This window comes from Lathyrus oleraceus, chromosome 4 (assembly GCF_024323335.1).
Source record: "Lathyrus oleraceus cultivar Zhongwan6 chromosome 4, CAAS_Psat_ZW6_1.0, whole genome shotgun sequence".
Lineage (NCBI taxonomy): Eukaryota > Viridiplantae > Streptophyta > Magnoliopsida > Fabales > Fabaceae > Lathyrus > Lathyrus oleraceus.
Genome location: NC_066582.1, coordinates 150,113,669 through 150,137,542, shown reverse-complemented (window position 1 = coordinate 150,137,542; position 23,874 = coordinate 150,113,669).

Below are 23,874 nucleotides of genomic sequence, written 5' to 3'. Positions count from 1 at the left end.
ACTGGTACACTCGTGGAAACGATGTCCCGCCTGACCACATCTGTAACACTTAGCAGGAGCACTAGAGTCTCCCCCACTAGGCCTCTTCATCCCACTCTGTCTCTGGAAACCTTTGCCAGCTGCATACGGTTTCCCACGATCATTCTGATTCTTGCCTTTCCTATCAACCCTTTGCTGATAGCTCTCCGCTCTGGCCTTGGTATCTTGTTCAAAAATCCTGCAGCAGTCAACCAAGTCAGAAAACACTCTAATCCGCTGATACCCAATAGCCTGCTTGATCTCGGGACGTAACCCGTTCTCAAACTTCACACATTTTGAAAATTCTCCAGCAGCCTCATTATAGGGAGTGTAATACTTTGACAGCTCTGTGAAATTAGCAGCATACTCGGTAACAGACCTGTTACCCTGCTTCAATTCTAAGAACTCTATCTCTTTCTTTCCTCTGACATCCTCTGGAAAGTACTTCCTCAGAAATCTCTCTCTGAACACAGCCCAAGTGATCTCAGCATTCCCAGCGGTTTCCAACTCAGTGCGGGTAGCAACCCACCAATCATCTGCTTCTTCTGACAGCATATGCGTACCGAACCTGACCTTCTGGTTATCGGCACACTCAGTCACTCGGAAGATTCTCTCTATCTCCTTCAACCACTTCTGAGCGCCATCTGGATCGTATGCTCCCTTGAACATTGGAGGATTGTTCTTCTGGAACTCACTCAATTGACGAGCAGCTCCCATTCCCACAACATTCGGATTCCCTCCAAGTACTCCAGCTAGCATACCCAGAGCCTCAGCAATCGCAGCATCGTCTCTACCTCTTCCAGCCATCTCTATTCTGAAAACCCAACAAGCTAAAACAATAAGTACTGATAGGGTTACACAACACCTATCCCGTACAGGGAAAACAGAATAATTACGACTCGACTCGACCGACTATGCTCTGATACCACTAATGTAACACCCTTCTAAAATACCCCAAATATTTAATTAAAATAGCAACATATAAATCAGAGTAATCATGCAATTAAGGGTGTCACACATTTAATTCGCACCATTTGTCATACTATTTAGTCATGCTCATTATTTAACTCAAACATAAAGTATTGCACAATACGCAGCGGATAGAGATCAAATCGATCATTCAAAACATGTAACATACTACATGTAAACTGGTTCAACAAACATCAACAACACAATTAAAATGTTCCCTCCCGATGTTACATCTATCAGAGCATGACCCACTAAGGAGACTACACTAGACTCCAAGCATTAGCTTCTACTCAATCACTGCTCGTTACCTGAAAAATAGTTGTAAGGGTGAGTTCCTCAATCGATATAATAAGCATTATAGAATATAATGTCATGTTAAGTAATTTAACACGTTAATCACCCTAATCGTATCACACATTCAGTAACGGCACATCAACTCAATTATCATACTCAATATCAACACAATTCATAACCATGCTCAATGCCAACACAACACTCGTATAACATTGGAATACATCCATTCATATTATACGCCATACATACATTATGCAATGAGACTCCATGCATGCGGTACCGACTATTCGTGAACATATAGTTCAACCTCACCGACCAAATCCAGGTACGGCTACCAAGCTCACTAGTCCCACTCATTTGAGACCTAGTGACTCACATCACTAATTCCTCACCATGGGAATTAGCTACCACCCCAAGGGCCATGCTATGCACGCTAATTCACCTAGCATGCAAACATCAACAACAGTCCAAAATGACTAACATCACTAATTCCTCACCATGGGAATTAGCTACCACCATAAAGGCCACAATATGCATGCTAATCACCTAGCAATGCAACATCACAACAAAAATCCACAATGGACATATGCTCACACTCTAAGCCATAAAACAGTCCATTCACAACACATGCATAACATATACATTCACAATATTATGCATACCATCATACATCATCAACACATGTATCAAAACATCATACCATGTCAAATAATTCAATCACAGTATTAGCACACTCTACTAATACCTATACTGCTCAAAACAGCGGGAAATAATCCCTACTATATCACACACCGATATAGGCAACCCTCAATTAGGCACACAACATTTTAATTAACAATTTTTCCCACTCTGCAACAGTGTTAACCGGTTAACGCCCTGGGTTAACCGGTTAACGCAGCACAAACACGCTTCCTGCCCAAAACTTAACAGTGTTAACCGGTTAACGCCCTGGGTTAACCGGTTAACGCAGCACAAACAGCCATATATCAGCATTCACAACAGTGTTAACCGGTTAACACCCTGGGTTAACCGGTTAACGCAGACAAAACAGCAATTATTCAAATTACATAACAGTGTTAACCGGTTAACACCCTGGGTTAACCGGTTAACGCAAGACAGAAGCTGTTCCTGCGCTAACACAAGGCAGAATGCAGAATTCTCCGCATTTTCCGCCGTTGGAGGACTTCCGGACCTCCGATTCCAATTCCGTAAAAAGCTATACGTTCGGAAATTCACCACTAACCCAAATACAGATTCAATTTCAGCCTAAACACAGTTTATCCAACATAATTTTCCAGCATTCAAAATTCCAATTAGGGTCAATTCAACGGTTTATCACTACCCATTACATGCTAACCCATAATACCCATTAAACGACGATAAACCCCCCTTACCTGAGTTAATCCGGCAATCTCTAAGCTCCAAGCTTTTCTCTTCTCCAACCTTTGCCCTTGCTCTTCCTCTTTGCCCTTTCTCCTCTTTCTCAATCGCTTCTCTGTTTCACGTGAAAACTTTCTTTTCCAAATGAGACTCTTTTTCCTTATTTCACACTTATATATTTTCCAATAATTATTATTCCAAAATAATAATAATTCAATAATTCCAAAAATAATAATAATAATAATCCAATTATCTAATTAAATTAATAAATATATTATTAACTTAATTTAAATAATTATCATATTATTATCGGGGTGTTACAACAACTATCTGAGGCCGATCAATAATAATGTAGGCAAGAAACACAAGTTAGGAGTCTTGATTAGTGAACCAAGTCCCAACAACTTGCCATGCCAAAAAGGAGAGGAAAATTGATCTTGTATTGGTTTAAGCCTTATGCATGATTTAAAAGACAACATATCCTTAATGCAAAGCCATTCACTTGATCAATTGATCTAGATGAATTAGATTTGAATCAAGGAAGGTTAAATCCCTCTATTCAATGCTAACTTATCAACCTTCAACTCATTGATAAAAGAAAATGAAAAAGAAGAAGAAGAAGAAGGAGATGAATAAGAGAAATGGAAATGGCAAAAATTAAAGTGCATTAAATGAAACCTCATGTACCAATCCTCATATGTTGACCAATGACATTGAAAGTCAAGGTCAAACAATCAAAAATAGAAGTGAGATGAAGATTGGAAGTCAAGAAAAGAATAAAATATTTTTGGCATTTCTTTATATTAAGAATAAACTTGAATTAAAATAAATGGAAAGGTCAAACTTCAAAATCAACCTTGAAAGGTCCAAGTGATTTATCCTAAGTTCAACAAGGTCAAACAAGGTTTGACAAAAAATTTCAGCATTTTTAAAAGTTAGAAACTATTTTTAATCAATTAAAAATGAATAAAAATAACCTAATTGAACTAAAATCTCAAGTAAATCTCAAATCAATTCAAAAATTGATGAGAATATTTTTCATAGATCCATCATCATTCAAATAGGTTAGGAAAATATTTTTGCATTTTTTGAATATCAAAAACTATTTAAAATGAATTAAAAATAACCAGAAAAGAGAAAATTCACAAAAAATATCAAATGACAAAATAAAAAAAAATTAAAAATCAGAAATAGAAACTAGAATTTATTTGGGAACTAATGCAATTGGTCCCATAATTTTTGGATAAAAAATGAAAGAGATATTGATTTTTGAAAATAATTGGAATTAAAGAAAATAAAAGGAAAATAAAACAGAAAATAGAAATTGTAAAAAGCGTGGACCGTCTGATCTAAGCTCATTAATTGAGCTGGCAAATCAAGAGGCCACGAAGCGCGCGCCTACCATGGATCCAAGTCAATGTGTGCACATGTGAAACAATAGGAAGTCATAACAAGCAAGGGACGAGATTCAATCTGGGAAATAGATCCAATGGCCAGGGTTTGATCTGGAGATGATGAAGCCACCGGAGCCACCGTCTTCTCCGGTGAGCTCCAGGATTCCGGCCAAATTGCAGAAATTAAAGAGGCAACGAAAACGTGCGATCTATATATCAATAGAAAGCTGGGATGATGTACATCATCTTTATACCATCCATTTTCCTTCTAGATCTCTATAATGTGAGAAATCAGAGCTGGAAAAATCTGGTGTTCATCATGAACTCAATGAATTGCAAAAATCAAAAGCATAAACATGATGCCTTTATTGAGAGGACTTCAGCCAACACAAAACCACAACCAATAGGTCAAAGGATTAGGAGAATCGAAGAAAATACCAGTTGGAGTTCAAGTTTGAGTTCTGGTGATTTGAGCTTGAAACCTTACTTGCTTTATCAAAACAGAAGTTCAATGAAGTGTATGGTGAAGGTCTAGAAGCACTAGATCTGAGAATTCAACCAGATGAAGTTGAATTTCAAATCTGAAAAAAAATGAGAAAAGTGAGCTTGCTTCTTTAGTGATGGTTAGGGAAATATTTCTGTAGCATTTCAGGTTGAGATTGGCGTGTCAAATGAGTGAGCATGGCAAGGTATTTATAGCTGGAGCTGATGCCAAAATGAGAAGAAACTCGTGTGCATGAAGCTTTGGGTCCTCCATGCATGGGCCTGTACAGGCGCATGTGAGGCCCAAAAGCTGATGGATTTGCAAGCTGATAGCACAATGAATTGATTTGGTCGTGTAATTTTCCTTGCAATAGCTTGCATTTCAAGATTCAATGTGAATTCTCCATTTGCACCTAAACAATCATCTCTTCGAAAGTGCCATTTAGAAAATCCAAGCACAGGCATATGGGTAATGGTTGGAAAGGTCTTTGTATGAGGAACAATTGTTATGTTGGACAAAAACTCATTTGGAGTGGGGAAATTTATGAAATTTGAGTTTAAAGTGTGATGTGCAAAACATGCCAAGGCAAGGTTTCTAAAATTGGCCAACTTTCAAGCCCTTCTGTTTTGATGATGCAAGCTTCAAATGAAACAACCTCCAACATAAAAGTTGTAGATATTTTCAAGAAAATCAAAATGGACTTAAATTTTGCATCATTTGGATTTTTGATGAAGAAGTTATGGGAACTTGAAGTTGGACTTTTTTGGCTTTTAATGCCTTTGACCCAAAAGGACCTATAATGTCTTGCATTATCACATGTATTTCCTTTGAGATTTTGAAATTTTGTTCAACATAACATTTGAAGTAGACATCTCAAGATTTCCAATGCATTTGATCCCACCTCAAAATCGTAAAAAATGAATGAGTTATGTCCTTGGGAAGTTGATCCAAAATTAGGGTTTCAGTCAAAATGACCTATAATGTATTGGAATGGAAGATGGTTTTCCAAGCTTCAAATAAAATTTTGATGAGCATGAAATTTATTCATATTGTCCTTAAGAACATTTTTGCTTTTGGAACCATGTCCATTTGACCAACACATAAAAAGTTAGGTCGCAGTGTATTTCAAAATAGTCAGATGATTTGACTGATCAACTTTTCAAGTCCACAACTCATATCTTGATGAATTGATGATTGAGGACACTCAAATAAGTTCAAATATGCATAAAATGATGAATTAAAGAACTTCCCTTGATTGTATTTGACCATGGGCTGAGGTTGCTTCATGAGCAAGGCATTGTGGTGCACAGATGGATTAGGGTTTCTCTGAAGAACAAGACCTCAAACCCTTTGACTTGTTTTGATCAAAATGATGAATGGAGATGCTAGGGAGGCATATTTGATGGATGAGAGCTTTGGGGACCATTCCAATGCTGGCTGCCATCTCTTCTTGACCATGTCTTTGTACCAATGATCTCCTAGAAGCTTTGGACTTTGTGATTGCTCAAGCTACAAATAAAAGATGTTAGTGACATATTTTTGTGCTTTTGGTTAGTAAAAAAATGAGAAAAGCAATGATATACAATTCAAGCATGTTTGGTGATCTCAAACCACTCACAAGGAGTCCCACCCAAAGGCAAAGGGAACCAATATGCTTATGATCCTTGAGGCAATGCAAATGCAATGTTATGATGCCATGAGGGATCTTAGGGACAAAATTGGGGTCTTACAGATGCCCCTACATAAGGTCATTTTAGCCAGAGAAATGAAGGTTAAAATCTTCGTCTCGACGAGGTAGAATGGGCTTAAATAATAACAAAGAGACAAATTTTGGTCCCTAAGAGACCTCATGATGCAAATGTATGTATGCAAAATAGTAACACTCTGTGGGGATATGTGTCCACAAAGGAGTAAAGAAAATCAGGAGACACCAACAATCCATATTCACTGGGACAAAATCTTGGGGACTCTTACGGGGATAAGAAAGAAACGCGTGAGCAGGGCACGACTCAAAGTTGGGGAGCAGAATTCCAAAGGGAATAAACCAATGGAAAGACCCGAACTGACTCAAAGGTGCTCGTATTGGGGGATATGCCAATACAGCAAAAACGATCCACAACAGACTTCACTGGGGATGTCTAAAAAGACTCTCCTGGGGAAGCAGTGAGATGAGGTGTTACCGGTTACTGGGCAACAAGCTCAATGAGACATGTGATTTGATTACCGACATAAGGGTTAGAGATACAACATGCTCGGGAAGACTGAATATCTAAGACCGGTATAAGGGTGAGAGATATCAATCAAACAAATCATCTGAGGAAGACCTAGAAGGTATATTTCAACTCAGGGAAATCTGACTCCACAGGGGACGAAAGTCATAATAGGGAGCAGAAAGGGAGGAACACCAAGGATACCGGTTATTGGACATATAATAGGTGACCAACCGAGGCGTGAATTGGGGAATATTCCCAAGGCACTCATCATCCAAAAGAGGGCTAAAAGCAAACTCGATTATAGGATGGATATTCGACTCCACAAAGGGGAAACGAATCTTACTCTACTGGGGGAGAACAAAAGGTTTCGACCAAAGAGTGCATGAGATATACCATCTATTACCGTCAGAACGTAGATAATATACTCGCATGGACGACTATCCACAACCGGTTACTGGGTTAATAAAGGATAAATCGACCGAAAAGAAAAGGCATCGGGATACCGAAACTAGGTATATAATGATGACCAATTCAGGAGAAACAATCGTCATCAACAACAAAGGGTAGACGAGAGATGACTCGCTGGGGATAAATTGCGTAAATAGGGCAATGATCCAGGCAAAAGAGGGAATGTCAACATCGAATATTGGATGAAGATAACCATCAAGGAGGAGATTACACCTACCAGAAGCTGGGTAGGAAACCACAGAAAAGTAACCGTCATCGACTTAGGATGAACCAAGGTTAACTCTGCAAAGGGGAGAAAGTTTGGTTTACAACTACCGGTATCAGGGTAGAAAACCACAGACTCCGCCGGGGATAATATGAATGATTACTAATTACTGAGCAATTATTCATTTATACCGCGTGGAAACAAAGGAAACAGCTTCGAGGGGCCAATTTAGGATCAAACCAAAGAGGCAAACTGAATCAAGACTCGTCCTAATGAGGGTATAACTCAATAGGGAAGCCCATCCCAATATATGTGTTGGGAGGAAACATAAACAACCATCATCCACGAGGACATATCTCGATGGGGAATATGGAAGAAAGGATAAACGCTTTCTGCCTATGGAGCTGACTCTATATGGAGAGATCAGACACACACACCTGCTTGGGGAGATATATATCACCAAATAGCAGGAGACAACAAACAACAATATATGGCAAAGAATGCAACATGAATATCTTGATGTTATGATTATGTATGTTTATGTGTGGTTTATGTTTGATGAATGCTGACAAACAGACATATCTAACACAAACGGATCCATGAATCAACCACCCGGTACTACATCTCAAGGAGGAAAGCCAAGATCTCCGGATAGTATCCAATCTGCCGGGGATCAGAGATACCAGAGGACAACAAAATCTCTGCAGGGGATGAATCATCAGTCTCGACTGGAGAAAAGAGTTTAATGCACAAGTAGCATCTACCTCACAAGCAACTCTATCGGGGAATCTATCCGAGGGATAAAGGGATTCTGGCGACCCAACACCAAAAAAATCAAGTCTTCTAGAGAGAACACATTTGCTGAGGAGGAAAGAAACAACTGCTCTGCTGATGGGAAGAGAGGTAAATAACCTCAACAAGCACTCCACTCGGTGGGATGAACCACAACAATATTCTGGAGGAAGAGGATATAATTATGCCAGGAATATGAACGAATATCTTACCCTGTTGGAGATCATACCACTCTTGGGAGAGCACTAGGGATCTCTTAAGTATCCTTTCGTCTTTGTGAATGTTCACTTTGTTTAAAAACAAGTTACAAAAATTCATTTTTTCAAAACAATGATATTTTCTCAGTTAAAAGCATGCGAAACATTTGTTGAAATAGAAACAAATAAGAGTGCAAATAATTGGATAAAGGCTCAAATTTATTTGATGGAATGATAGTCTGCAAGTGGCAAGACTCCATAAATCTTTACAAAAATTTGAAATTGGTGATATATATTGGAAAAGGGTTACATTGAACATAATGACCATTTCTCCACCAATTCTGAATTCGATGTATTCGAAGCTTCGGTTGATGATGAATGAACGAGAATCTCTGACGGATGACAGATGTAGAACAAAGTCTTGTCAAGATGCAGTTACTTGCCAAATCCCTAATTTTTGCCTAGATTGCCCCATGATGAGGTACTCAATCTAGCGGGATACAAATATTTATTTTTTCATGTCTCTAACTTTTGCCTGGACCGCCCTTTCGGGTTTTCGATCCACCGAGACGCTCATTTTTGCCTAAGCCGCCCTTTCGAGTTTTCAACTTAGCGAGCTATTCTGTTTTTATTTTTAGGCGAAGTATTTCTTGACTGCATCTGAATTCACAGGACGAGTGAAATCCTCCCCATCCATAGTTGTAAGTATCAAAGCGCCGCCTGAAAAGGCTCTCTTAACAACATATGGACCTTCATAGTTTGGAGTCCACTTGCCCCTGGAATCGGGCGCGAAAGACAAGACTTTCTTGAGCACAAGGTCACCCTCTCGGAACACACGAGGTTTGACCTTCTTATCAAAAGCTTTCTTCATTCTCTGCTGATATAACTGACTATGGCACATGGCAGTCAATCTCTTCTCTTCAATTAAATTCAACTGGTCATAACGACTCCGAGCCCATTCAGCATCAGTCAACTTGGCCTCCATCAAGACTCTCATTGATGGGATCTCCACCTCTACTGGGAGTACAGTTTCCATGCCATAAACAAGAGAGAAAGGGGTTGCCCCTGTTGAAGTGCGGACAGATGTACGATATCCATGTAAAGCAAATGGCAACATCTCATGCCAATCTTTATACGTGGCAACCATCTTCTGTATAATCTTCTTGATATTCTTATTAGCAGCTTCAACAGCCCCATTCATCTTGGGTCTGTAAGGAGAGGAATTATGATGCGCGATCTTGAACTCACTACACAGTTCCTTCATCATCTTGTTGTTCAGGTTAGATCCATTATCAGTAATGATCTTATCTGGCACACCATAACGACATATGAGCTGATTCTTGATAAACTTCACCACCACCTGCCTGGTCACATTTGCATATGATGCCGCTTCAACCCACTTGGTGAAGTAATCAATTGCTACGAGAATAAATTTGTGTCCATTGGATGCTTTCGGCTCAATCATGCCAATCATGTCAATTCCCCACATGGAGAAGGGTCATGGTGATGAAATCAAATTCAAAAGTGTCGGGGGAATATGAATCTTATCTGCATAAATCTGACACTTATGGCATTTCTTCACATATTTGCAGCAATCATACTCCATTGTCAGCCAATAGTAGCCTGCTCTCAACATCTTTCTAGCCATGTCATGTCCATTGGAATGAGTACCAAATGGACTTCGGTCATCAACAGGTCTGCTTCGTGTCTATCCACGCATCTGAGCAGAACCATGTCAAAATTTCTCTTATAAAGCACTTCGCCATTGAGGTAGAAACTGCCTGACAATCTCCTCAAAGTCTTCCTATCTTTCACAGATGCCCCAGGTGGGTACATTTGACTCTGAAGGAAACACTTAATGTCATAATACCATGGCTTATCATCTTTTACTTCTTCAACTGCAAATACATGGGCTGGTCTGTCCAAGCGCATCACAGTGATATTGGGAACTTCATTCCACAATTTAACCACAATCATTAAAGTAAGCGTGGCAAGAGCATCTGCCATTCGATTCTCATCTCGAGGAATATGATGAAAATCAACCTCAGCAAAGAACGTTGAAATCCTCCTCGCATAATCTCTGTATGGAATAAGACCAGGCTGATTCGTCTCTCATTCACCCTTAATCTGATTAACAACAAGGGCCGAATCACCATAAACATCAAGATGCTTGATCCTGAGATCAATGCATTCCTCCAATCCCATAATACAGGCCTCATACTCAGCCATATTATTCGTGCATTTGAAAGTTAACCTTACTGTAAAAGGAATATGTGTGCCCTGAGGAGTAATGATTATTGCCCCAATACCATTTCCATACTGATTCATAGCGCCATCAAACACCAAACTCCATCTGGAACCAGGCTCTGGCCCTTCATCGAGTGTAGGCTCATCACAATCTTTCATTTTTAAATACAAAATCTCCTCATCTGGGAAATCATACCGAACTGACTGATAATCCTCAATCGGCTGATGCGCCAAATGGTCAGCCAAGATACTACCTTTAATAGCCTTCTGAGCTCGATACTCAATATCATACTCAGATAACAACATCTGCCAACGGGAAATCCTCCCTGTTAAAGCAGGCTTCTCAAAGATATACTTGATTGGATTCATTCTGGATATCAACCAAGTCGTATGATTTATCATATACTGGCGTAAGCGTTTAGCAGCCCAAGCCAAAGCACAACATGTCTTCTCAAGCATTGAATATCGAGACTCGCAATCAGTGAACTTCTTGCTTAGGTAGTAAATAGCATATTCTTTCTTCCCTGATTCATCTTGATGACCAACGACACAACCCATTGAATCTTCAAGAACAGTCAGGTACATAATCAATGGTCTCCCTTCCACAGGTGGGGACAGAATCGGAGGCTCAGACAAATACTCTTTAATACAATCAAAAGCTTTCTGGCAATCCTCGGTCCAATCATGGGACTGATCTTTCCGGAGGAGCTTGGATATCGGCGCACATGTGGCAGTCATGTGGGATATGAATCTGGAAATGTAATTCAAGCGACCAAGAAAACCTCGGACTTGCTTCTCAGTTTTGGGCGCAGGCATCTCCTGTATTGCTTTGACCTTTGCAGGATCAACCTCAATACCTCTTTCACTGACAATGAAGCCCAATAACTTGCCAGAACGGACTCCAAATGTACACTTGTTGGGATTCAGACGAAGCTTATACTTCCTCAAACGCTGAAAAAGCTTCAACAGGTGCTCTACATGTTCAACTTCCGTTCTTGACTTAGCGATCATATCATCAACATATACCTCGATCTCCTTGTGCATCATATCATGAAACAAGGTGGTCATAGTTCGTCGATACGTGGCTCCGGCGTTCTTCAAACCGAAGGGCATCACTCGATAACAGAATGTTCCCCAAGGTGTGATGAATATTGTCTTCTCCATATCCTCGGGTGCCATTTTGATCTGATTATATCCGGAAAATCCGTCCATAAATGAGAAGACTTTGAATTTAGTTGTATTGTCTACCAACATGTCAATATGTGGTAGTGGGAAATCATCTTTCGGACTAGCTTTGTTCAAATCTCTATAGTCCACACACATCCAAACTTTTCCATCTTTCTTAGGCACGGGCATAATATTGGCCACCCATTGAGGATATGTAGGAGTCACCAGAAACCCTGCATCAATTTGCTTCTGAACTTCCTCTTTGATCTTCACTGCTATATCAGGATGAGTTCTTCCGAGCTTCTGCTTTACAGGCACACACTCAGGTTTTAAAGGCAAGAAATGTTGCACGATATCAGTATCCAGACTGGGCATGTCTTCATATGACCAGGCGAAGACATCGACGTATTCTCGTAGCAATTCAATTAACCCCTCCTTAACAGATTCTTCCAAGAGTGCCCCAATCTTTACCTCTCGCACACAATCTTCAGACCCCAAGTTGACTGTTTCCAGATTCTCAAGGTGCGGCTGAATGATCTTCTCTTCATGCTCAAGTAGCCGGGTGATCTCATCAGGGATCTCTTCAACATCATCTTCTTCCGCCTCAAATACAGGGAATTCAAAATTGGGAGATGGTGTTGGGTCATTATGTTCAATGGGTCTAGAAATCAACCTGCATAATGATTTTGGATATGAAAAGCTTTAGAATTCAAACAAGGCAAATCATTATGCAGATGAAAAGATTGATTTTATTTTATTTTTAGGGTTTTATGTGATCACCAATTTCATGCAAAAATCAAAAAGGGAAAATAATTTGGAAAAACAAACATTTAACATGAATTTATTGGATGAAAATATCATTGTATTTATGTTGCCAACAATGTCATCACTCCTCCTTTTGGCATGGGAGAAGGGTTTTTAAACAAAGTGATTATTACGTTGACTTGTGGATAACTGTAGGAATATCTACAGCGACCCAATTGTTGCAAACCTCTCCAGGGATAATGAAATTGTCCGAATCTTCTGCATCCTCTTCCAAGACAGCAACAGCTTCTTCATCCTGACTAGTGTGGATGAACCCTCCACTTTTGAATAGCCCTTTCTCGTTGAAGACCCCAGAAGAAAAGCCAATGCCAACCCGAGACTTGTTGTCTTCCAACTCAATCATTTTTCCCAAACCAGCAATTGCACCACACTCAATGGCCAACTTCGCATCTTTATAGGAAGTAAATGAAGGAGTTCTCTTCTCAATAGGCTCAGCTATAGATAAAGCTTGGAAAGGAGTTCCAACTTCATCCTCAACATCTATATATGTGAAGGAAGACAAGTGGCTAACCAGGAGAGCCTTTTCTCCCCCTACCACAACCAGTTTCTTATTCTTCACAAATTTCAGCTTCTGGTGTAGGGTGGATGTCACAGCGCCAACCTCGTGAATCCATGGTCTGCCTAAGAGACAACTGTACGATGGGTGGATGTCCATAACCTGGAAGGTAATTTGGAAATCACTTGGTCCAATCTTGATTGGGAGATCAACTTCCCCAATCACAGTCTTTCGAGACCCATCGAAAGCTTTCACAACAACTCCGCTTTGCCTCATGGGAGGCCCTTGATACGATAGTCTTGAGAGAGTGGACTTCGGCAACACATTCAAGGATGACCCAGTGTCCACCAGCACATTGGACATGGCGTCGTCTCTATAGTTCATAGAAATATGTAAAGCCAAGTTGTGGTCTCTTCCCTCCTCAGGAAGATCAGAGTCACAGAAACTCAAATTGTTACAAGCAGTAATGTTTGCAACAATGCTATCGAATTATTCTATCGTGACATCATGATCTACATATGCCACATCCAAAACTTTCTGCAGAGCCTCTCTATGTGGTTCTGAATTCAGGAGTAATGATAATACGGATATCTTGGATGGCGTTTGTAGAAGCTGGTCTACAACATTGTACTCACTCTTCTTGATGAGCCTCAGCATCTCATCACAACCTTCTTTCTCATTGCCACTAGGGCCAACAGAAGTAGGAGTTTTCAGTACAGAGGAGGATTTAACAGCAAGTGTCGGATTCGGGGAATTCACCGCATTCCCAATCGGGCGTTCGACAAAATCAACATTAGCTTGAGGCTTCGGTGGTGCTGAAAATACACGACCGCTGCGGGTCAAGCCACTTACGTCAGCAATATTCACCACAGATGAAGAAGGCAAAGGCACCTCTTTCCCACCTTCTACAGCAACATCGTTGTAACGAAAGGGAATTGCCTTTTCGGAAGAGTATGGCACAGGACCAACAGGCTTAATGATCAAGGAAGGAGAAATCTTCTGCTTGCTACCATCGTATTTAATGATAACAGGTTCGGGCATCCGGAACACCGGGGAAATTACGTTGACCTCAGGCTCATCTTCGTCAACATTCCTATTCTGAAGAATCTCAATAACTCCTTCATCCAGCATTTCCTGAAGATCTTTGCGCACCTGGCGACAACCCAATCGGTTAACAGGGCAGATTCGACATCTATCATGGTCGTGCTCATAGTGACTATAATCACACAGCAAACGGTGCAACTCGACCAGAGACTGTCGGATATGACTGACATATTTGACCTTGTATTTGCCAGGGCAGCCCTGGACCATGTTAACAGATTTCCCATGCTCGGGCAATGGGTTCTTCTTCACGTTAGGACCTACGTCCTCAAAACACAGAATGCCACACCTCACAAGGTCTTGAACCTTGGTCTTCAAAGGATAGCAATTCTCCACGTCGTGGCCGGGAGCACTAGAATGGTAGACACAATGCAATTCGGGCTTATACCACCACTGGGGGTTAGCAGGTATAGCCGGTGGGTCTCTCGGAGTAATCAGCTTCCTCTCTATCAAAGAGGGATATAGTTCTGCGTACGTCATTGGAATAGGATCAAAGGTGACCCTTTTCCTCTCGTAACTCGTGCTGGTTTGATTACCGTTTCGAGGCTGGTAGGCCTGCTGTTGCGGTCGGTGTTGTTGCTGCTGATATTGCTGAGGTGGTTGCTGATTGTTGCTATGCTGCTGGTACTGTTGATTGTCTCTGAAAACAGGTGCTATATGAGCCACCTGGTGCTGGTTACTGGCGGGACGCACAGTCTTCCTCCTCACAGAGGGTCTTCTTGGTTTCACATGGGAGGTCATAGCATGTGCCTCTCCATCTTTCTTCTTTGCAAATGCCCCATAGCGCTTGGCAGAAGAGCCTTCTTCTCTAGTCAGACGTCCTTCTCTAACCCCTTCTTCTAAACGCATCCCCATATTCACCATCTCGGTGAAGTCAGAAGGAGCGCTAGCAATCATCCGCTCATAATAGAATGAACTCAAGGTCTTCAGAAAGATCTTGGTCATTTCCTTCTCTTCTAGCGGAGGCACGATCTGTGCTGCCACCTCTCGCCACCTCTAGGCGTACTCTTTAAACGTTTCCTTGTCCTTTTGGGACATGGCCCTCAACTGATCCCTATTGGGAGCCATATCCACATTATATTTGTATTGCTTGACGAAGGCCTCGCCAAGGTCGTTGAAAGATCGGATGTTCACATTGTCTAACCCCATGTACCATCTCAGGGCGGCACCGGACAGACTGTCTTGAAAGTAGTGAATGAGTAACTGGTCGTTATCAGTCTGAGTAGACATCTTCCTGGCATACATGACCAGGTGGCTGAGAGGACAAGTATTTCCCTTGTATTTTTCAAAGTCAGGGACCTTGAATTTCACAGGGATCTTCACATTGGGAACCAAACACAGTTCGGCAGCAGACTTGCCGAAGAGATCCTTTCCTCTAAGAGTCTTCAATTCCTTGCGAAGCTCAAGAAATTGATCATTCATAGCGTCCATCTTCTCATAGACATTTGGGCCTTTAGACGGCTCAGAATGATAGATGGTGTCGTCTACCCTAGGCATGGTATGCACGACAGGAGGAGGAACAGCAAGGACCGGGCTAGATGCCGGCATAGAAGCAAAAGTTGGAGCAGGACCCTCAGGCATAAAATTGGGAGGCATTCCCCACGGAAATCCGGCTGGCATGGCTGATGGAGCAAAGTGTGCACTGGCAGCAGGCACAGTTGAGGAGACAATCTCTGAGATAACTGTCCTCTGGGGAGGAGTTGAAGGCGTCGAAGAAGACTGGCTCTGGGCAGCCAGGAATGATTCCATCAAAGCGCTCAGTCTGGCCACTTCCTCCTTGAGTTCACGGTTCTCTTGCTCTAGTTGATCCATCAGTCTTGAAGAGTTGGCTCTAGTGTAGTACCGGTGAGTCAACTTGTCTTCAAAATAAATGAAGAGCACAGAGTTAGACCACAGGACAAGAGGCCGGAAACCAAAACCTGCTTATGCACATGATGCATGCAATGCTTCTGCACATGATGCATGCAATGCTTGTGCACATGATTTGTTTTTATATTTCAAAGGAACTTTAGGGTTTTACTTGTAAATTTTTGGAATCATTTAACATTTATCGCATATAGAAGTATCTCATAAAATAATATCAGGAAAAAGAAGTACATCATTGTCAATCATGTACAAGAGGAAAGGAAAATAATCATCCTATGGATCCCTAGAAACAATCATCTAATGCTCGGGACACAGGAAGATAAGATGCACGAAGCCTCTTCACATTCCTCTCGTAGGCTGCCTCCATATCCGCCTTCTCCTTGGCGAGTCGGTCGTACTTCCTCTTCCAAAACTTGGAAGACTGAGGAAGTAGAGAAGTCCATGCATCATTAGGATCATCAATAACCTGATGCTCGAGCAACTCAATCAAAGCGTCTTTCTCCTTAATCTGCTGAAGCAGCTCTTCTCTTTCACGGATCCAAGCACGTGATAGGTCTTCGTCTCTCAACTCCTCTAATCCTCGATTAGGGAGGGTTGAAGGCCCAGCCAAAATCATAGGTGTAGGTCTCGGATACTCGTAAGGCATGAGATACTCAGAAGCTCTCTTCCTTACCCAAGCGGTATAAGGCTCCAAAGCGATGCAATTCTTAGGACCCAACTCCTTCCTTCCTTTCTTATGAATCTTGCGCCAAGCGCGTACCATTATGCCCTTCAAGCCTTGGGGATCTTTACCCTCCTGAAAGAACACACCTTCTAACAGAATGTTATTAGGTTTATCCTTTAGGGGGGAACCCAAGCTGACGACGTGCCAAAACAGGGTTGTAGTTAATACCACCACATGTACCAAGAAGAGGTACATTGGAGAATTCACCACAAGAGTCAATAATCTACACACCATCATACAAACGGTTATACCAAGAGATATCATCATTAGTGAGAGACATGAGTCTCGTGGTCCACCGTAGACATCCCTTGTTCTCCTTGAAAGAGACCGTCTGAGGTAAGTGAGAAATAAGCCACTTATACAACAGAGGCAAACAACACACAATGGCGCCACCACCCTTTGCATTCCTCATATGAAAAGAGAAATAAGTATCACCCAACAGAGTAGGAACGGGATTAAGAGTAGGAAAGATCCTAATAACGTTCACATCCATAAACTTGTCGATGTTGGGGAACAACACTAACCCATAGATGAGAAGTACAAATATGGCTTCAAAGGCATCCTCACTCATGGCCTTCCCATAAACAGTAGCTTGAGAAATGAGGAACTCAGAAGGGAGACCTTGAATTCCACCTTTGGTAGTCATATGAGCACCAACCAGAGATTCATCTATGTGCAACATGTCAACTATCTCTTGAGAAGTAGGAACATTCTCTAAGCCACTGAACGACAACTGATCCAGGATAGGTATACCCACAAGATAAGCATACTCCTCAAGGGTAGGCAAAAGCTGAAAGTCCGGAAACGTGAAGCAACGGTACAAGGGATCATAAAACTGCACCAATACACTCATCAATCCTTCGTCCACCTGAGTAGTCAGAAGAGGAAGAAGCTTCCCAAAACGAGCTTTGAAACCCAAGGGATCTAGTACATAGGATGTCAGATTCCTTAACTCTTTCAGATCTGGTTGTCTGAAGCTGTACTTCTTTGTATTCCTTCTTTGTCTTTCCATGTCTGAAAATTTTGCAAATAAACCCCTTAAGTTCCTTGAAAATTTTCTTCATTATTGATGATATGGATGCAAATGGGTGCATGAATGCATGAATGCATGAATGCAACAATCACACTCAAGGATCAAGCAAAGCACACCAAACAAAGGTCATGGGATGGATCATATTATCCTTAATATCAATCATCCATTTTGGTGGATTATGGTTTACACCTTATCAACACCCAAGTTCCATTGATATTAAGGATACATGAACAGATCAACCATGAATCAAGGGTTTGTTGCAAGTCACTGTAAGACCCCAATTTTGGCCCTAAGATCCCTCATGGCCCATATCATATCATATCATGGCCTCAAGGATCATTGCATACCCTAGCTTCCCTCCTAATGGGTGGGTTACCTTGTGAGTGTGGTTCTTGATCACCAAGCATGCATTGCTTTTGTATATCATTGCGTTTCATTTGTTATCTAACCAAAAAGCACAAAAATATTGTCATCTAACCATGTTTCTTGCAGATGAAGCAATCATCAGTCAAACAGTAAAAAATCAGACGTTGAGCTAGATGGTGACCATTCTTGAAGAATTTGGGCACCATGATCATCCATAAAGAGTTCATATAACTTGTGATGTCATTTGGAATCAAGATCTAAAGAGAAAAAGGCTTGAAATTCATCAGAACATGGCCCAGTCCACCAAAACCCCAGAAAAGTCAACCGAAGTCAACTGTGGTCAACTGTGCATTTAATCAGGAATTGGAAGGTGTGAGATGGTTGGAAAAGTCTCATTCATGTCCATAGGAGCCTCATTTAACATTTCAAAGATCAAGGTTGAAGGATTTGAAGTCAGACAAAAAGTTTCCCAAAATGGAAATGACCTGTAATTCTCACCTGCCCAAAATGGAAAGTTATGCTCCTCAAAATTACATCATCATACAAGCTTCAAATCAAAATTTGTCCAACATGAAGGTTGAAAATCTTGTTCTCACCATTCCAAAAAGTCCAAGAACACTCAATTCCCATGTATGGTTGACAAGATATGGTCAGATCAATTTCAGAAAATGCCCGAATTCAAAGTGGCATAACTCTCACATGGAATGGCCAAATGGGATGGTTCTTCTTTGAGCAAACCACATTTAATATGTACTTTCATAATCCATCATCACATTTTGCCAAAAACCTTCACATAAAAAGGTCATTTTTCAAGTGCACTAATTAAAAACCAAGGGCAAAATGGTCCAAAACTCAAAGTACATGGAATTTTGGCATGGGACCAATTCCAATAGCTTCTAAATGAAAATTATGACTTGTTCAAATTGAAAAATCACTGTTACATTGCATGGAACTCTCCAAGGGCAAAAATGTCAAATTGCTTACATGTGCTCATTTTGCTAATCATCATTTTTGTGCTAATCATGATTTAAGAGTGGATTAGGCAATCATATATAAGCCTAATTATAACAGAAACTCAAATCAATAATCACAATTTCAGATTCATCACAAAAATTCTAGAATTCTCTCAATTTTCTCCACTTTTCACACAAAACTTTTTTTGCTCAATTCATCAAGAATCCATCAATCTTTGTGCAATTTTTTGATGTATTCATCATTTGCAGGTACTTGTGGAATTCTGTTTGTGGAGATTGGTGGAAGAACCGCGCACAATTGCAACTGTCCAAGCTTTGAGCATCAATGGCAATCGGCGAATCTTCATGATCCAAGCATCGTTGAGCTGAAAATTCTTCGTCCTTCACCTTCCTAATCACAATACTCCATCTGTTTGCACGAATTGGATCCAAAAACGCACCGAATCTCCAACTGTCCATCAAGAAGGTTGGAATTCAACCTCTTTAATTCTTGTAATTACTATAGGGATTTGATAGTGCCTTGAATGTAGAGTAGAATGGAGTTTGAATCTTGCATTTTCATGGAGTATTCATGTAGATATTTGGATTTGAAATTTGTGTAGCAAAACTTTTCTTGAGAGGATCTTTATGTATGTTAAACTATAGACGAAACCATGGCCATATTTGTAATCCTGATCGAACAACGGTTCCAACGGTATGCGGTTTGTTTGATTTGGTGAAGAAAAGTTCTTGACCGAAGCTGCCGCTTGAAGAGCGAAGAACGCATGAAGAACGTGACAAATTCTGGAAATTTTCCACCTTCAATCCGTGCAAGTGCCTAGCCACTTTTGAAAACTTGTTTCCCACCATAACCGGCCAATCCACACGTGACACGGCATTAATGAGCACTTACCACGTTTTTTGGATATTTACGGAATCGCCATTGCTGTAAATTAATTCATTAAACCACTTAAATAAATATTATCATAATATTACAAAACTTAAAAAATTCACATAAAATTCAATATTAATCCGAATTAGGTGGGATTTTTTTTGATAGATTCCAATTTTTGTCTACTTTTTTTAGGCATAGTAGTATAAGTTGTGCCTGGTAGAATTTTGGATTTGTATATTAATCTTGATCATGTGTGACATATTTGCATGTTTCACCATTTTAATCACCAAATGCTCATACATTATCCAAAATTAATGAAATTTAATATGATGATTCTTGATACATTTCTGGAGATTTTGGTATATCATTTGTGATTTTTGGATCTCTGGATTGGTAGATATGATTTATTTAATTTGAGTGTGACAAAATGTGTCACACTATGCCATGCTGAGTTCATGAATTATTTTTCCATGCTTCCCTTAGGCCTATGGCCCTGATTTTTTGGCATGAGATACAATGTATATGTTAGGTTTCACTCTGAATTTTTGTGGATTTAATTGATCCATTTGCTAATTGATTAGGATTTTTGATTGCTGCTTAGCATTTTTAGGGCTTTGCTTGTGTAACATTTTTACATATGTTGCCAAATCCTCATCCCTAATCCTGTGAATATGAAATTTGGTGGAGTGCTTCCTAACATATTAAGCTTCCATTTGGCTTTGGTCCTACTCATTTCTAATTTGATTTCACTGTTTACCATTTGATTGAAGTTAGTGTACATTTGGTGACTTAATTTGGTTGTGTTTTTGCATGCCTTAACATGTTGATTTAATTGACGTAGCTCCACTAGTCCAAATGGCATGAAAATTAATATGTAGCTTGTTGAATGTCTTCTGTTTAGGATATAATTTTTGTGGAATTTACTGTGCTGTTTTGATATTTTTTTGATTGAAATCATTCTGGTTGTTTATATGTGATTCAACTTTGCTCACTTTGCCTTAATTTGTGCATAAAATGAAATTAGTGCCTAGTTTGGATATGAGACCAATTGGGATCTCTTCTTATTTGAATTATCTTGACTTTGATCATGTTTTACTTGCTGTTTTAAGAGTTTTCCATCCTTTGGACCCTAGGCTTGTCCTAGTGGTCTTGTTACTTATGTTTGAGCTTGACTTTGACTTTTCAGGTTAAAAAGCTAATGCCTTAAGGAGGTTGATGCATATTTGAGTTGAATTCATTTGACAAATTGTTTGTTTTGTAGGATGCTTAGCTCATTTGAGCTTTGAGCCTTGTGCTTTGCACATGTTTGATTATGATTGATTATTGGTTTATTACCTTGCCTGTTTGATTTTGAATGGGATGCTGATTATATTTGATTGATTTCAGGTACCCTTTAGTTGCTCAGTTCTCTTAAGAACTTGCATTGCTTTGCTTGTATAGCATTTGCATTGAGGTAGACTCTCTCGTCTCCATGTAGTCTGGAAGACCTGGCTTGTTATTTAGCCAGGCAACTGTCTGAAGTCCTCCTTAAGAGGCGATGTTTGTGATTGTTTATGTTTGTCCCAAGCAGGAAAAGTCCTCATTTGAGGCAATTGGTGGATATAAGAGATATGTAGCCTATCTCCCACTATTCTGTGAGTCTTCTCCTTGCTCCCATTACATGGTTGTAGCATTGAGATCCAAACCCAAGATCTATCGAGTCTAATTTGTGGAGAGAGTTCCTACTTTCTGAACTCCCACACCTTCTGATATTCAATACTCTCCCTGACCAGAGATAAGAGTGATGAGGCACACCCCTCATATCCTTTCATCTGCTTCACCTTAGCCCCTCAATGGCAAGGTTAAGAGCACCTTTAACCCTATTCCAGTTGGCTTTAATGCCTCACCCTTTTGCTTGAGCCTCATTGAATGGTTATAGTGTGTGCTACTTGAATTTATGTGATTGATTACTTGATTCATTTATACATGATTACTTGATTTGCCATTGTGCATTTACTATCATTGATTGCCATTGTGCATTTATCATCTTTGTTTGCCATTAGTGCATGATCATTTCTTTTGTCCTTGTGACATTGATGTTTTCCCATTGAGGACAATTGTAAGTCCATATCGATTGGCTTTTGTTCCTATGACATGGAAGGGATAGAGTGTAAGACCACTTCATTGGTCACTCATATCCTCTTTGCTCTTTGATTGAGCTTGTTGTTGTATGTGAGGATTCATTGTAAGTCCATGTAATTTGGCATTTGTTTTCCTATGATCATATGTGGAGGTTAATCTAAGTCCAGATAGATTGGCAGTTTACTTCCATGTTTTGTTTTTGTTTTGCTTTTATGAGATTGGAGTAAGACCATTTATTGGCATCCGGTATCATTGTTTATTTTAGGAGATTGGTGTAAATCCATTTATTGGTATCCGGTATCCGCTTTTGTGTGAGATTGGAGTAAGACCATTGAGTGGCATCCGGTATCACCTTGTCTTTTATTTTGCTAACTTGCCTTGTCTCTTATTCCAAAGGACACACTTGAATCATTTTCTATATGATTTCAAGAGGTGAACCTCTAGGAAGTTTTACACTCCACCATCCAGCCATTTTTGTTTCAAATCCTTTTCACATTGTTGACTCTTCAAACTTGTATATACATGTTGTGCAAACATTCTCACCTCTTTCCAAATTAGAAACTTGGACCTTAAGTCCATGATTTTCCAAACTTCATTTTTTGTAAATACTTCATTTCGAATTGACTTTAATCATACTTTGACCATACTTTGTAAATAATTCCAAATCAATTAACTTCATCCACTCAATTTGTTTTGTGGCTTTGTCCATGCTTGTTAAGTTTTCATACATTAGCCATAGGTTTGATTTACCCTAGTTGGTTGATATTAATCTCACCTATTTGTCCTTAGTTGATTGAATTGTAAGTCTTCCTTGCTTATTATAGGGTTAACCCCTCACTAGCAAGTTGAAGCTTTTCTCACATGGTGGACTTGTTGTTTCTTAAGGTTGAGTTTTCTCCCGTGGGTAACGTAAGACCTTAGAGCTTATGTTTTAAAATTGAATCCACTAACTTTTTGAAGTTTTTAGCCGAACTACGGCGTTTTGATCCTTACCTTTGATGGAAGGTACGTAGGCAACGGGTTCATCCGTTCGAACACAAAAATAACTAACTTGTATATTCTTTTCTCATCTTCCCAATCATGTTTGCACAATACGTCATAAACAAATAAACATTTTTATACAACAAGTGTGAAAAGGGCTCCCTAGGAGTACCTAGGACGTGATGGGTGCCTAACACCTTCCCATTGCGTAATTTACCCCTTACCCAGATTCTCTGATCTTTCATTAGTTTTCTGTGTAAAACTTCTTAGGTTTTTGTTCGCTTTTTAACCAGTCCTTAGGATAAATAAAAGTGCGGTGGCGACTCGAATTCATTGTATACTTTGCTTATGGTTTAATCAATAAATCATATAGCGACGAATACACCGCTACAGAAAAGTGGCGACTCTGCTGGGGATGAGATTAGACCTTCCCTGGTGGTATTGCCCACTTTTCACCATTGTTGTGTGATATATTATTATTTGTTATATGACATATTTTTGTACAATTTGGGATAACTGTATTGATTGTAATGTTTGAATTGCTTGATATACAATTGCTGTTTGCTTTGGTGATCTCTATGAGATGAGTTCTATACCCGAACTCGAGTGCACCTTAGGATAGGAGAATGGCGTAGTCTTGTTGACTGGTGTGGAGTATTCCTTAGCCAGTTGACTTGCGAGTCCA